The sequence below is a fragment of the Corvus moneduloides genome, chromosome 11, assembly GCF_009650955.1.
Source record: "Corvus moneduloides isolate bCorMon1 chromosome 11, bCorMon1.pri, whole genome shotgun sequence".
NCBI lineage: Eukaryota > Metazoa > Chordata > Aves > Passeriformes > Corvidae > Corvus > Corvus moneduloides.
The window spans coordinates 16,104,107-16,119,580 of record NC_045486.1 but is presented as its reverse complement, the minus strand read 5'-3'; the positions used below and the strand labels follow the sequence as shown (position 1 = coordinate 16,119,580).

General features: G+C 50.8%; 1 long non-coding RNA gene across 1 annotated transcript in view; it reads right to left on the bottom strand.

Moving 5' to 3' along the window:
• Window positions 1-7,581: 7,581 nt before the first annotated feature.
• The window catches only part of LOC116449403, a 165,430-nt gene continuing 157,537 nt past the window's right edge, over window positions 7,582-15,474 (bottom strand). The window contains exon 6 of the long non-coding RNA XR_004242367.1: window positions 7,582-15,104. This is a non-coding gene — a long non-coding RNA (uncharacterized LOC116449403). The remainder of the gene's footprint in view (window positions 15,105-15,474) is intronic.

The following is a 15,474-nucleotide window of genomic DNA, read 5'->3' as shown; positions in this document are numbered from 1 at the left end:
CTCGCGGTGGGTTCATTCAATGCCGTTCATCTTTATTTGTGTGGAGCGCCAGAGGCCGCGAACGGCTCTGTTTACTTTCAGACAATTGGCAGCTTTGGCTGTGCTACCTCGGTGAGCCCCGAAACCCCCCCATGCCCAGCAAAGACGTGGCACGGTGCGGGGCTTTGTGCTGTGTCTGACCTCCTCCACCCCAGCTGGCCAGGCTGCGAGGTTAAAGGCTCACTCCTGCAAAAGATGTAGACCGAGACTTCGGTGTTTTATAATGTGAAAGACACTGAAATGATGGAAAATTTTCTCATGGAAAGGGTAGACACTGCAATGGGCTGCCCAGCGAGGTGGTGGAGCCACTGTCCCTGGAGGTGTCCAAGGAAAGACTGGATTTATGGTCATGGATTGAAGCATCTCCCGTGGTGAAGTGTCACAGGAATAAGGGGAACCAAAGGCCAAGCTTGCCCAAGCCCCTTGGGTTGTATTTGTTGACCAACATTGGCATTTATGGTCAAGGCTGCTGTGATTTCAAATGGGAACCTCTGAAAAATGAGCAGAAAAGGCCCAGGCTCTTTTGCATTGCGGGAACACGCTGCCATCTTTTTATGGCACTGCCTTTATTTTACAATGAGAGGCACAAGTGAATTGCTTAAAGTAACCTGGACTGAAAAAACCAGCCCAGAGACCAAAAGCCCCATGACCAGTTCAGAGAGTGAACTGCATATTTTTTCCAGTGGCTGACTGCTTGCAGAGCAATTGCTACTCTGCCTCAAGTTCAGATACCTATAAACAAGCTCTTCCTATCACAAAAATTAGGAAAAATCTATTATCCTTGGTAGTCGGGCAACGCTGATGAAAGGAAAATAGGCAGGAAAAAGAAAGCTAATGCAACTTAATGTCAGTATTTCTCTTATTTTGAGCAAGACCTAAGATGCAAAGTGTATTTGGCCTAATTTCCCACCCCCACTCCCATTCTGGGCATCTGCTGTTAACAGTGTAAAAATAGATGAAAACCAGCAATATTCTTTTACTGCAGCTGGACTGTGAAGGTCTGCTCAAAATCCTCCTTGATATGCAAACCTCTGACTTTTTAAACTGCTGGGTTTTAAAAATTCCTTCCACTGTAGTGATCTGCAGTTTTAAAATATTTGTACATCACTGTGGCCAGATAATTGCAGCCAACAGTAGAGAGAAATCCTGACTTTCCTGATAATGCAAAGAGCCACTCAGTGGAAGACAGAACTGAATCCCAGAGGTGTGTTTGCCTTCATTGCATTGCAAAAGGCAGAAAGGCTGCCAAGCCCCCTTAGCTTGGCCATTAGATTATGAAAATTCTTGGTTTTTTAAATTAATTTCTGAGCCTTCCTCCATAGCAAGAAACAGAAGGGTTTACTTTATGGTTCTATCTACCTTTTCCAAGTTTTTTCAGGCTCTTGCTGTAATTATTGCTGTTGGAGCAATAATTTCAATACAGCAATAATTTGCTTTTTCCCAGCTGCTGCTGGGGCCACTCAGATGAGCAGTCAGACAGGTGGGGTTTAGAGAAGCTGTGCTTAATGCCCAGGTGATTACAAGATCCATACGCCAAATTATTAAAATGAAACTGTGGAAGAGCATTCAGTTCATGGGGCTGAGTGGAACATGTTCAGGGTACTTTATAAATCCCTACAAACCAATGCAGAGAACCAGGTAAAAAGGATGATCCAAGGCAGGATCAAGCCCCCTTGAATTTCTCCCGTGCCCTGATGAGCTGCTTTGCCTCTAATTATGGTGTTACTGAGAATGATTGGCCAGTTCAAAACCTTTAGTCACACTTCCAGTGATTACAGACTTAATTAGTGCATGTTAGCCCAAGTGTCCTCTATTAAAGGAGCTGCTCTTGTTAAATAGGATGGTAATTACTCCAGCTGCAAAGCAATTATGAAAAAAAATCATAACATAAAAATCTCACAGTGCCTTTGACAACTGTATCTCAGTCGCTGTCCTTGCATCTCACACACTTATGCTGATTGATCTCTGTCAGGTTTGTCACGCTTTTCATGCTGACACCACATTTCAGCAGCCTCCCCTACCTTGCCTCCTCCCTCCCTGTGAGCAGACTCTGACTTGGAGTAAAGAATTACTGTGGCTGCCCCCATTCAGTAATGCCAGGGACTGTCCATTGTCCAGCGTGGTGCTGGTGCCAGAGCTGAGCCAGGCTGAGTTTTTACAAGGGCTTGAACAGAGGTTGGGTCCAGTCATTTCCCAAAACCTGTGGAAATTTCCTCCCCATTTCCACAGGAAGAAGACGAGGAAAGGCCATGTTCGTGTAGGATGCTGGACGCAGCGTGACAGCGCAGCTCCCCAGTGTCCTGAGCACAAAAGCAGTGATAAACACTTCCAGGTGTTGATTAGGAGTCCAGCTGCCTTTGCCTGGCACAGACTGTGGGGCACCCCTACAAACTGCTCCCTCGTGGGGAGGTATCAAGCAGTGGGGAGAGTGCAGTGATACTTATGGCTGTCCCTGCTGGCTCACACGGAAAATTTCCACCCTGGGCCGCTCCCAGGGCAGCTCAGGCACTTCACCCATCACCACCCATTCCCACCTCGCCCTGCAGACACCACCGAAGTGCAGCTGCAGCGTGCAGGGCTGTGCCTTGTCAGAGAGAGCACTCTGTGGGATATGGCCACCTTCATCATCACCCTCCTTCACCCCAGCAAGCGCAGCCAGGACTGGGCTGTCTGGCAGGTCCCCAAGAGGTCGCTGCCCTGGCAGGTGCCGGTGGCTTTGGGGCGATTTTAGGGCTGTTCCCAGCCTGTGGGCAAACAGGGCTTGGCTGTGCTGTAGAGCCGAGCGACGCTGCAGGGGAGTGAGGGTGGTGGACAGTCCCCGCGGACAAATGGCCAATACGCCTCCAGAGAAGCCAGAACAACGGGGCATGGAGGCACTAGAGGGAGCCTGAGCATAACAGATCCCGCTCTAGCTCAGAGTGGGGGAATTAGTCCCGCTCGGGGAGCGGGGGTATCACCAGGGAGTAACAGCAAGTTTCACACAGCAGTTTCCCCCTTGACCTGGCATCCTACCTGGCTGTGCCTTCCCCCCCCCCCCCCCCCCCCCCCCCCCGAAAGCTGTTGTAATTTCCTTGAAGGCATAAAGAAATCGTTTCATTGATGGAAAATGCCAGTCAGCCAGTGGAGAGGCAGCTGGCTCTGTGCTTTTGGGATAGGAGGTGAGAAAAACCACTGGCAACTGGTGGCAATTGTCAGATGAGAGGGTTCAAGAGAAAAGGAATTCTTGCAAGGCAAAGGAGAGCAGAAGTGCTGATCCACAGCTGCAGATATCCCTGTGGGAAGGGGAGCTGTCATGGCACAGTGCTCCTGGATTGATGGCAGGGGCATGGGAACAGTAGCTGAGGCTTGCGTCCTCCACTGATGCACTCCAGTTAGCACCAGTTAAGAGAGCTGAGGCACCAGAAGAGGCTGGAGATGTGCAATCTTTTATTTTTCCCATCAATATTTTCACTGGCTTTGGATGAGGAACGGGGTCACTGGCTCATGGGCTATGCCTGAATGCCCCCCTGCCACTGTCACCAAGGACCAGTACAAAGAGTAAGAGCAAGAGTCTCTGGCTCAGCTGCAGGTGGGCACCAGTGCCGTGGTGGGGCAGGGACTGGGGAACAAACACTCTGCACTGGTATTTAGCCACAGTGGGGAGATGGATGTGTTTGTTCCCAGTACATCTGAAAAGAGCATCTTCTTTTAAAATGTTTGCAAGGGGCCAAAATTTGCTTTTAACAGGGGTACTCAAGTTCAGCTTAGTAGAAATCAGAGGAGATGAGTGAGCAGGGACCAGAAACAAATCCTCCATCACCTCTGGCTGCTGTTGGAGGCTTTCATTCCCCCCTCAGATCAGCCCAGACCCTCCATACATATTGCACGAATGTGTTCCTGTAAGCAGCTTCCTACCATGACGGCAGGAGGAAAAATCAGGCAGCAGCCTGCAGTGCAGCCCTGACCTTTCTCTCCAGGACTGCCACCTCCTCCCACTCTCCCTGGAGCTGGCACTACTAACAACTGGTTTCCTCTTGTTATTTTTCCACCTCCACTCCTTCCTCCAGAGGGGAGGCCGTGCTGGTGGCCCACGTACCAGTGACTCACAGGCTGGGACCTGCAAGGAGCCAGCTAAGCCTGGCCAAACTTAGTAACATCTCATTTTCCATTGCCTACACCCTGGATGCTGCTTCTGGCTGGGTTCATCACTGGAGACCTCCTCCAGCTACCTGTGGAGTTTGGGAGGACCAGCAGGAGTTGGGCTGAGATGGAGCAGCCCTTGATGCAGATAAATTCCATCTTGGTCAGTGTTTATCCAGCTTGCTTATAGCTGAAACCCACAAGATGTTCTGGACATCAAAGAGGGCTTTTTAGGCTTGGGAAACATGTAAATAAAGACATATATAGGACTGCACAGTCGTTCCATTTTTCTGGAAGCATTTGAATGATTTGAGGGGAGCTTAGGGGTTTAAAAGCTGATTCCCCATCCGTGTCAATCAGCCTGGTCCATCTGGCTGGATGTCCCCAAATCAACAGATGACAACTGCAATCACATAACCGAGCCTGCAGGGTGAGGAATGATAGTGCTGCCGTGGCTGGAAGCTGGGAATGGGAAAGAGCTGGGGGATGACCAGGCTGGCAGCAGCGGAGCAGGCAGAGCAGGGAGACGCAGCTCCTGGGCAGCTGCATCCCGTGGAGCAGGACCCTGCAGCTCGGTGCGGGGCTGCGTGCGGGGGACAGCGCCAGGAAGGGAGCAGCCATGTGTGCGCAGCCCACGCTTAGTGCTTTAATGGGATTTTCCAGAACACTTTTTGCCCCAGTAACGGAAAAGGAAGCTCGCCTGCCGCTTCCGAAGGCTGGGGTGAACGTGTGCAGGCGACGTGACACCTGCTCAACCCGCACTTCCCGAGAGCCCGGCTGTTCCCAAGGAGGGAGCGGATCCGCAGGCACAGCGTGCACCGAGCAGCTGATCGCTGCGGGGAGGAGGCACACGGAGGCGGCTGGGAGAAGCGGAGAGGGCTGACCTAAATAGATGCTCAGCTAATTTATTCATTTCTCTGCTTTATTATTTAACACAACTTCGAAACAGCTCAGGACTTCTGGTTCCTCTCAGCTCTGTTGCTGACGTTGGGATGGGGTTATTTTTTACCTGATTTTGCTGCCTTGCTCAGCACCCCTCTCTCCCAGCAGGCAGGCCAGGCACACTGTGGGAAAGCTCCAAAACAACCACTTTCTAGCCCGGAGCACAGAAAGGACTTATTTCAAGTTATTTTGAGCTTTTGCTTCACCTCCTGCCTAAGAAGCTGTTCGAATTTTGGCCTGCTTTATGCATTGCTAATAGGGAGATTTATCTCCAACTTAGCTGGCTGAGAAGGGGATTGGTGGGTTCATACAGCACGAGGCAGCCTTCAGCCTCCACCGACATCTTCCTTCAGGCAGGCTGCCAAAGGCAGCCCCAGGCTCTGCAGCACAGGGGCTTTCAAGGATAAACCTGGAGCCTGTCTCACTTCCAGCCAGCCTCCTCTCTCCTCAAATCCTAGCAATCCCCTGAAACACTGTCCAGGAGGAATGTATTACTAGAAGGACAGCTGCTGGGGGAGCTGTTCAGGCTGCGGTTCACCCCACGGGCTGCACGTGTCCTTTGTGAGCCCACGTCACGTTTTAGCACTGCTGAGCTTGAAAAGCCACAAGCTGGGGGAAAAAAAATTGATGCAGGTTGTCTGAACCCCTGCACCATTTCTGCGCAGGCACGAGGGACACGGGCAGAGCTGCTCCACGTGAGGTGACTGCTTCCCGGGATTCAAATCATGCAGCACCCAACTTGTGCCAAGCAGGGCCCTTTAATTTTTCATTACAGTTTGTCACTTGATGTATGAATTTAGGCCAGTGTTGTATAAAGTTACCCAGCCCCTCTATTATGATTTTTAAACTGGATTATTCATCGACCTGCTTGATGCCTTACAGATTTCTAAGCAGTAAAACGAGCCCCAATGCTGTTTAGCTCGGCAGCAAGGGCATCTCAGCTCACCCGCCTTCACACTGCTGGAGAGTTTGGTGATGTTGCTGGGAGTGGGATAGTGCAAATTAGCAGAAATGAAGCAGTTAAGGAGGCTGCAAGTTAAAATCTTCCAAACCAGCCGGCACCGAAGGGAAACAGTCGGGCGTGGGGCTGTGAAAGTAGGTGCTGCTTCCCTGGCACAGTCAGCTCCTTCTCCTGCCTTCACTGGTTAAGCTGGGGCAGTGTGAATCCTGGGCAGGATCCTGTGCTGGCAACCCGCAGGGTGTGCAGCCTGGCCTGTGTCAGGGCTTTGATCTGAAGGGCTTTGTGGTGGTTTTTAATGTAAAGTGATACTTTGGTCCGAGAGCCTTGCGAGGTCAAAAAGAATGAACATGGAAAGGACAGAGGCAGTCCAAATGAAGTTTCTCTTTGCCTTCCTATACCCTGGACTAGATTCTGGTGGATGATGCCCCAGATTGCCTAATGAGGGGAGAAAGGCCCTACATCCCACATGCTCTGGGCCTGGGATTTTGTTCCCTTGCACCTTAATTGGACAGGGCTGATTAGGATGGAGTTAAGGGTAACTGAGTGTCACCCTGGGAGTTAGGATCCTTCATGTGGGCACAGCTTCTGCCCTGCAAGAGAGGGGAAAGTCCCTTAATGAGCCAGAGTAGGCAGCAGGCTGGAGGTGAGGGCTGTGGTGTGGCTGCCAGCTCGCCTTTATCTGCACAGAGAGGATTATTGGGAAGCCATGTTGACAAATGCTGTGGCTAAAAAGGAAAATGAACTTCCTCACAAAGACGGTTTGTTTGTACAAAGAGGGGAGAGAATAAAGAAGCTGCCAAAAAAGCTGACATTAAACCCGCTGCTTACCTGCAGCTCATCTGATACCATGACTGAAACCTCTCATTTTCAGCAACATAATCCAAGATGTTCTTTCTGCAAAGCAAAAAAAAAGTAGGTTATTGCTCAAGCAGAGCCAGGGAGGGATAAAGAGACAAGCAGGGCCTGATCCTGCCAGGTTCTGTGTGTTCTGCCCTCTGAGCAGGGTTAAAACCCTGGCTGGAAGCCTGATTTGGGGGTTTTGGAAAGAACTTGCACAAAATCTCTTTCCAAACCTTTAGGAAAGGGCTTCCCGTGCTGCAGAGGCAGGGCAGGAGGCAGAGCATGGGGCTCCCAGCCCTGCCTTCAGCTCCCGCCCCTCTAGCCCAGGGACCTGGAGGCAAGAGACACAAACCCGTAATCCTCAGCACTCTTGTAGCACATCTCACCTTCAAAGTGCTTCGTTGGGAGAGAATTCATGACCCTCCACAAAACTCGGGCTGCCCTTTCCCCCCCCTCCCCGCTTTCTTTTGGATGCATTACCTGCTCCAGCCACTGGGTTATCCCACCTTACCCGGGATGCAGAGATGCTGCACATACGCTTTGCTCAGCAGCATTGAAATCCTCCCCTCTGCAGCACCGAGCAGATCTTGTGCTATTTCTTTTCCTGCCTTTAGATGTGCAGAAATCCACTTGGCTGCGTCTGCTGATTGATTTTAGCCGTGGTTCTGTAACAGGATATTTTCAGAAGGTCTTGCTAATTAAGAAATCCTGTCCCATCAAAACCACTAATGCAAACACCTGTTGATATGCTCCCTGCACCTTTTTGGGGCCCACTGCAGCCACCCTGTCTCTCTTGGGAGGCTGTTTCTTATCCAGGGTAGCAGCAACAGAAGGTTCCACAAATGCTGTCCTTGGATATTGAAGACATAAATTACTGAGCTGCCCTTCCACAAAATCAGTGCTGAGAAATCACTGACACCGTCCTTTTTGCATAATTCAAATGAAAACCTGATTGCAGCTCGGCTGCAGGGGAAGGGACAGGGATTAACAAAGAGGTTTGGTGCAGAGTTCACAGTTCCCACCAAGGAGCAGTGCGGTGCAGGCCACCACAGGGGCTGCGCCTGGCATGTCTGTCTGCTTTAAATAGTGCTTGTGCCCAGCTTGTTCTGGAAATGGTGCTCAGGGGCACCGATTTCAGCCTGACACCAGCTGCTTCCCTATGACAAAATCGGCTTTATTAGGAAAATAATATGGGCTGTGGCAACACTTCCATTAGCCCTGCTGCCATCCCACCCCCTGACAGCCGAGTACCAAAATAACTGAGCTGGTCCACGCAGGAGTGATGCATTGGGACACAGGACTGTCAGGGAAGCAGGAGCACAGCCCTCCTCTCTCACATCAGAATGGCCTGAGTTATGATTTGGCTCGCATTAAAACACATTTCCTTCCACAGTAATTTTACCCAGACTTTTCAAACATTTCATGAACCCAAATAAATCCTTAGGAAGTCTCTGGCAGGTGGACGCCTTCAAATATCCTTGGCACTCAGCAAACCTGATACATCCAGAGGGGATGGGGAGGGCAGAGTGCACGGCCAAGATCTGGAGGCAGGTGAACTTCAAGGATTTTCCACTAAAGCTCCAAAGCTGTAGCCTCATTCAAGTGTTTCAGTATAAGACATCAAGCCACACTGACATGTAGTCAGGAAGAGGATGCAGGACAGACCTCAGGAGTCCTTACTCTCTCCAGACACGTAGAAGATCTCTCTTTTTCCCCCTAGTCTGCGTCATCGTGCTGCCACCCCTTCAATAGCTGCAGAATCCTGAAAAATTAACAGCTAAAGGTTTTTCTTGCCTGCTCTGGCCACCTGAAATAACCTTCTGTTCGGATGGAAGCACTGAAGTGTTTCTTAAAGCAGCTCTTCCTCCTGTCATTAAATATTTAAGAGAGCAGCACCAGGGGAAACCATGAGCTTTTATGGAGGCAGGATGGCACAGTGCTGGGAACCACGCGGAGCCCGATTTAAATAGTAATGAGATGGCAGCGCCGCTCGGTTTTATCCTCCCGTTGCCCCCCCTTCGCTGAGGCGCTCCTCGCAGCATGCCCAGCATCACATCCCCGGCATCGCATCCCCGGCATCGCATCCCCGTCCCGCCGCATGCGGGTGCGTGGGCTGGGCTGGCTGGGCTGGGTTCGTGCTCTGCCAGGCCGCCCCGGGTTGCAGATCTGCTGAATGGAATCTTGATGACCTGGAAACGAAGCGCTTGTGAGCGCTGATGGGAACAGAGCGGTGTCCGAGCACCGCTCGTGGGCGGGAGCAGAGCGCGGAGCAGCCGTGGCTGCCGAGGGTCGTCCCTACCAGTTCCTTTGCCTCCCCACCACCGCTTTCCCTGCTCTGCCTTATTTTGGGGGAGTGGAGGGTGGCAGAGGGAGGGTGTCTCCGTCCTCTGCAGTTGCTGTAGCAACTGCGGTGTCTCTGGCGGCAGAGCACACGTTTCTTGCAGCCAGCCCGAGTGTGAGCTGCTGAACTGAAAGCAGATTGATTTTTCCCCTGCTAGAGAAAAGCCCCCCCCTCTGTCCTCCCCGCCCCCAGCAGCCAGAGCCCAAGGGGGCTAAAGGGCACCTGGGCACCGGCCCAGTGCCGACCCGCAGGGATGCTGCCGCGTCTGGCTGCTCCCGGGAACTCTTCTGCACATGAGTCAAAGCCTCAGCATCTTCTTGAAACCCTTCGCTGATCCCGCTCGGCTCCTTGGCAAGGACAACCTGCCTTTCCCTAATCCAGGCCCCAAGGCAGGGTGGGTTGCTGCTCATCCCTGGGGCAACTCAGACCTGAATTCATTTCCACATGAAACAGGGCATCTGCTTTGGTGGGGAGGGACCAGTCATGATCAAAACATTCTCAGAAGAGAATCAGCATAAGCTTTGCTATGTTACTTCCCTGGGCAATGATTTTTAAATAAAAGAGCCTTTATCACAGGCTGGATTCATTTGGTACCCATTTCCTGCCACCTGATAAGACTTTGCCTCCTAAATCCCGTTACTCCCCTATTTCCATCACCTTTGTAGATCACAAGCCCTGACCTGCTCTCCCTTCATTTTCTCTCTGAGAAACCGAAGAAACAGAGTTCCTTGAGCCAGCTCTTGGAATGTGCTGGTGCCTCTCCTCTGAGCCTCAGCCCCTTGGCCATTGCACTGGTGTTTGATCCTGAGACCCCGTGTCCCACCCTTGTGTCAGGACCATCCTTCAGCCTCCTGCCACTGCAGGAATCCATTTGGAGCCCATCAGCCTGGCTTGGGCTCCACCCTGTATATGTGACATCTCTTTTTTCCTCCACCACTGACTTAGTGTTTGGTTCAAATAAAGCATATCCTGCTGGCCAGCACATCCAACAGCCCCCATCAGCAGGTGGATACACAGGAGGACAAAGCAAACAAAGCTTAGTGCCAAGGCTCCAGTGTTGCTCATCACCCATGGCCCTCTCTTGCATCTCTCTTGGTTTCACTTGCAGAGTTAAGCCCTGGTCTTGCACAAATGCAGAGACCTGTCCTGATTTTCCACAATGTCATGAGCTCTGACCCAGCCTTTTCACCACCTGTCTTTGGGATGGCTGCCAGGGAGGGCAGGAATTGCAAGGAGGGCTGTTCTTCATGGGAGGGGGAAGGAAAAAGGGAGTGAGTTAAGTTTCCCACGTTCAGAGTCCACCCTCTAAGCATTTCCTGGTGGGAACCAAATCTTCTTTCTGCAGGTGATCACCTGCACCACAAGATAAGAGATGAGCAATGCTCAGGCAGGGGCTGTGGTAACCCAGAATAGATTTTTTTCACTGTACTCATTACTTAAGGGGCCATTTCTTAGTCAGTGTTTTTGGGGCTGCAGCTGGAGCTTTATGTTCCCTGGGAAGTTTTCTTGAAGAACAGGTTGGCCAGTTGGGGAATGTTTCACTGCTATTTCCAGCCTGGGACGTTTTCCTTTTTTTTTTTTCAAAGTACAACAAAAAACCTGTCAACAAGTCACAAAAGAGTGATCTCAGTCTAAAATACGAGCCCTGGCACAGGAGGGCATTTGACTCAGAAGCCACTTCCCATCTTTGGAGACTTGAAGTATGTTCCACTTCGTCATCCCGAAGGTCTTTAGGCGCTTATAAAAACAGAGTTTATTTATCCACAGTCAGAACAGCCTATCTATTATCTTGAAGGCTGAATTCAGAAAGTTTCTTCAGAAATTTATTGGTTTCATTCCTACCAGTCTGAACAGAAGTTTTCCACAAGGTCTGTCAAAATACAAATGTCTCAATTCCAATTTCCCTCGGTCTTTAGCAAGACATCACATTAATTGTGTTAAAAAGCACTTTTATTAGTTACTGAGAAAGCAGGAGTCTGGCAGCTCTTCTTGACCACGAGCTATTCACTTTTGTGAAGTCTCCTTTAACAGTGCTTTGATCCAAAGCAGTGGTTTTCTCCACCAGCAAATTCAGCAGTGCCTGGAGCCAAAGGGACCAGCTCCAGGCAACGATTATTGGCTGCAGGTTTGAAGGGCTTCTACTGCTGCCTGGGCAAAGCCTTTCTGTTCCTCTCGAGGCTTCTCACATCCCCATTGTCAGAACAAATGGAGTGGGGGAGGCTCATGGTCAGCCTGAGGCCAGGGAGATCCAGGAGCACAGGCAGAAATGCAGACAGAATGGGGGAGTTTCATCCCCACCTGTGACACTTCTGGGAGGGCTCAGTGAGCCATCAAACAGCTCGTAGGGGTTTTGCTTTAGTCTAGTTTTGCATAAGGCTGTTCCAGCCAAAAGAGCCCAGTCTGGTGGCAATGTGGCATCTTCCTCACAAGGGAAAGGGGGTAATGAAAAAAGCCACCAATTCCCAGTCCTCCAAGGGGCAAGGAAAAGATATTCCCCATCTGATCTCCATGGGATGCTCTGGGATTGCTCCTGACAACATTCAGTCATTCTGGAGCTGGGTGAGCAGCCAGAAACTCAAACTTCACCACCTGCTGCCTCTCATCAGCCCTCCTAACTTCCTGAGCCAACACCAGCGTCTGAGGAGCAGGATGGGCACTCGGCACACAAGCCAGCAGCAGGATCCATGCAGTTCCCTGGGATACAAGCACCGTGGTGAGATACAGCTGGGTCATTAGCATTAAAGGAAAGGAAAATCTCAGCTCTGCTACATATTTCCTGTTGACTGTCCCATTCTAAACAAGGTGGCAGACATTAAGTGACATCAAATGACATGAATTGAGGCTGGCCTTTACCTCACAGCACTTTTTTGAGCACCTCCAATGCCACTCCAAAACGAATCCCTGCTTATGCTTCAGCTCTGAAAATACTTCAAGGAGTTCCAACACACATGTTCAATCCTCTTGTGGAGGAAGGCATTGCTCTGATAATTGAGATGTTAATGCTGAAAGACTGAGCAGGATTCCCTTGGCTGACACGGCTTGGCTGCTGGGAGCTTATGTAAATAAAAGAAATAAATTGGGACTAAGTTGAAATAGCCAATGGATTGAAACCTGGAGATTTCTGGAAGCAGCTGTGCTGGAAAGGAGCATGTGTAAAGGGAGGATCCCTCCTATGGATGTGTAAAGCTCAGCACTGATGTTGCAAGTTGCAAATGTTGGCAGGGCTGGCAGAATTGCACCCATCTGACTGCACCAAGACCTCCAGAAACACACTCACACTGTCATCTTCCAGCCAGGTATGTGCAGATGCCCCTGCAGAAGGATGGCCAGGACAAGCACAGGTGAGAGCCCAAGATCTGTTGGGAGCAGAGAAGTCCCTGCAGAAATAGTTTGTTGGATGCTCAGGTATCTGTGGAGGGATCTGCTGGTCAGCAGAAACCCAGAGAGGGGAGATTTCATACAGGAGGAAAAGCTGTGCCACCCAAAAAGTGCAGCCCACTGTCACAGCCCTCTGTAATCCACCGTTAGTTTGACACAAATTCACTGGGGAAAATAAATGCTTTTAGGCTTGAGGATGGGTATCTGATACACAAATGTCACAGCTCCTGCCCTCATAGAGCAGCTGAAGATATTTTGACCAGAAAAATGCCTTCTCAACCTCCCTTGCTGTCCGAGGAGGATCTGGTGGCCTCTTGCCTTACCTCTGGTGGCAAAGGATCCAGCCTGTGGGGCAGCCAGCATCAGGAAGAGGCTTCATTCAGCATAGACCCTTAATCTTTTTCTTTTATTTTAGTACTCCACTCAAAATTTTAGACCATAGATGTGGCAATTAAGGGCTGAGCAAGGTCTGGTCACAGCTTCTGCATGGGACATGGCTCCTCCATCAAAGACCAAGCACCAGTGCAAACATGTGCTGGAGGGACCTCATTGCCTGTAATTTAGCCCAGTTTTGCTTTCAAGCACTGGCCTAATCATGATTTCTGGAGGCCAGATGGTGCAATTCATTGGTGTCTGGACCTGATGCTCTCACACGTGCTGGTTTTACACCAGTATGATCCAATGGCCTCATCAGAGCCAGCCCTGACTTCTTCTGGCTCGATGGAGGGGAGAATCTGGTATTTCCATTATTTAGCCCGTGGCCACAGCCCCATCCAGCCTGACAAACAGCCCTGTCACATGCCCTTTGCACAGCAGGGGAGAGCCTCAATTACACGGCGGTGGCCACACACGGGCCACCAGCTCCGCTGTTTACAGGAAGCACCAGCACGGAGCATGGAATTAGAAAGACCACAAGGAAGTGAGGGATTATTTACTGGAGATTAAAGGACATGGAAAAACCACAGGACAAATCAGTGGGGCCTATGCAATGGTAGCTGCTATTCCAGTCTTCCAGCTGCCGGCATTCATACTGGTCATGCTGTGATGGGAGAACTGGGGAGGAATTCAGGACGGGAGGCTGCTCTGCTTTTGGACCAGTAAAACACACCAAAGAATAGGCCCCAAACCTGTTGAAAGGACAGGAGGGATGTCTCGTTCCTTCCTCAACCACTCCCATGTGTCTTCCTCTTCCCCAGGTGTGATTCCTGCTTCTGGACTGCCCCTCCAGGCCAAACCGGACCTGCCTGTCAGCAAAGCAACTGGGATGTGCCCATGGCTTAAGCCTGGATGAGTCAAGATAAAGCATATCCTCAAACCTGGAAAGTCCAACTGCCTGTGAGTTCACCTAATTTTTGGTGAGATCTGCTTTTCAGCTATGTCTGGCCACCAGGATTTCAGTGGTTGCTAGTGAGCTCTGACATTTGGACTGTAACTGGACCTGGTCTCGTGTCAGTGTGTGCCCACCTCTTCCTGCAGCTGTAGATACACAACTGCTGTCCCCGGGGCTCTCCAGGATGGCCACATACTCAACCACACTTTTCCCTGAAAATCCTGCAAGGTTTGCCAAATGCCTAGCTATACTTCCTAAAGCATTTTGCTCCTGGCAGGTAAAGCTGTTTGAAGTGCTGCTGTCCTTGTCCCACAGCCATGCTGGCAATATTGCCATCACTAGTCTCCTGTCACCGGCAGGAGGTTTTGGGATAGCATCCAAACTCCTCCACCATGCCCCTTCTCAGGGAGTCAGGTGAATCTTTGGCTGCCTCTCTTTCCAAAGACACACATGTCACTTTATCATCTCCTCCCCTGGCCTCTGCTGCACCTCAATGCCGCATATCAACAGGCCACCACTATGTGCCAAAGGACAACATCCCCCATCCATCCCCACATTGATACAGACTCGGCTTCCACCACCACCAAAGCAGCATCTCCAGCAGCCCTGGGGCCCCTTGTGCTCAGTGTGGGGCGGTGATTCAGCTCTGACTCAGTGGGAAGTGGCCACTGCTCCCTGCACGGTCCATAGTGGAAATGACAGAGCTCCAGCAAAGGCAGCAGAGAGGGAGGGAGGCTCCCCTTGGTGAGAAGGAGCCCACAAGAGGCTCCCACTGACATTTCCCTATCTCTGTACCCGTGTGGCTGAGGGAACACAAATGGCATTGCCCTCATGTTTGAGCAGAGCAGTGCTTGGCTGCTGGTGCCATACCACGGGCTCCACCTCAAAAGCAAACAGAAGCTCAGTAGATTTTTCTTACAGCAAATAGAGAGAAAGGAAAGCATGAATGAGCTTATTTTACAACCTCAGAGGAATACCCAGCCATTGTTAGCTTGACACGGGCTGCAAAAAGTGATAGCTAAGAAAATAAAACTTTATTCTTTCCTGTATGTGTTGACTGAAAAATAAAACCCTTCCACGGGCCAGCAGCAGCATTTCCATCAGCTACGTGGCTGATCCACAACTCAGTGACTTCCAGAGCAGGACCTGACCTGCTGCACATAACAAAAGGAAATGGAAGGACTAGGTTTACATCACTTTTGAGGAATCTTGAGGCATGCTGTGCACCCAGCCTGCCCTCCCCCACGCAGGTGCCCTCAGCACCATGTCCCATCCTGGGCTTGCAGCAGTTGGACGGAATGCAATGCCATTCCTCTGTGAACACTAGCATAGAAACTCCCCAAAATATTACCTTCTCCCTGTTCTCTGCAGATAGAAAACCTTGCCACAAGCTCAAACAGTGCCCAGCCCCAGCTGAGGCTCAGGCACCTGCAATGAGTATCTCAGAGCCAACGGGACACCGAGGGTGACAACCTCTGCCTCAGAGAACCAGCACTGCCAATAAATTGGTTCAATGACGCTTTC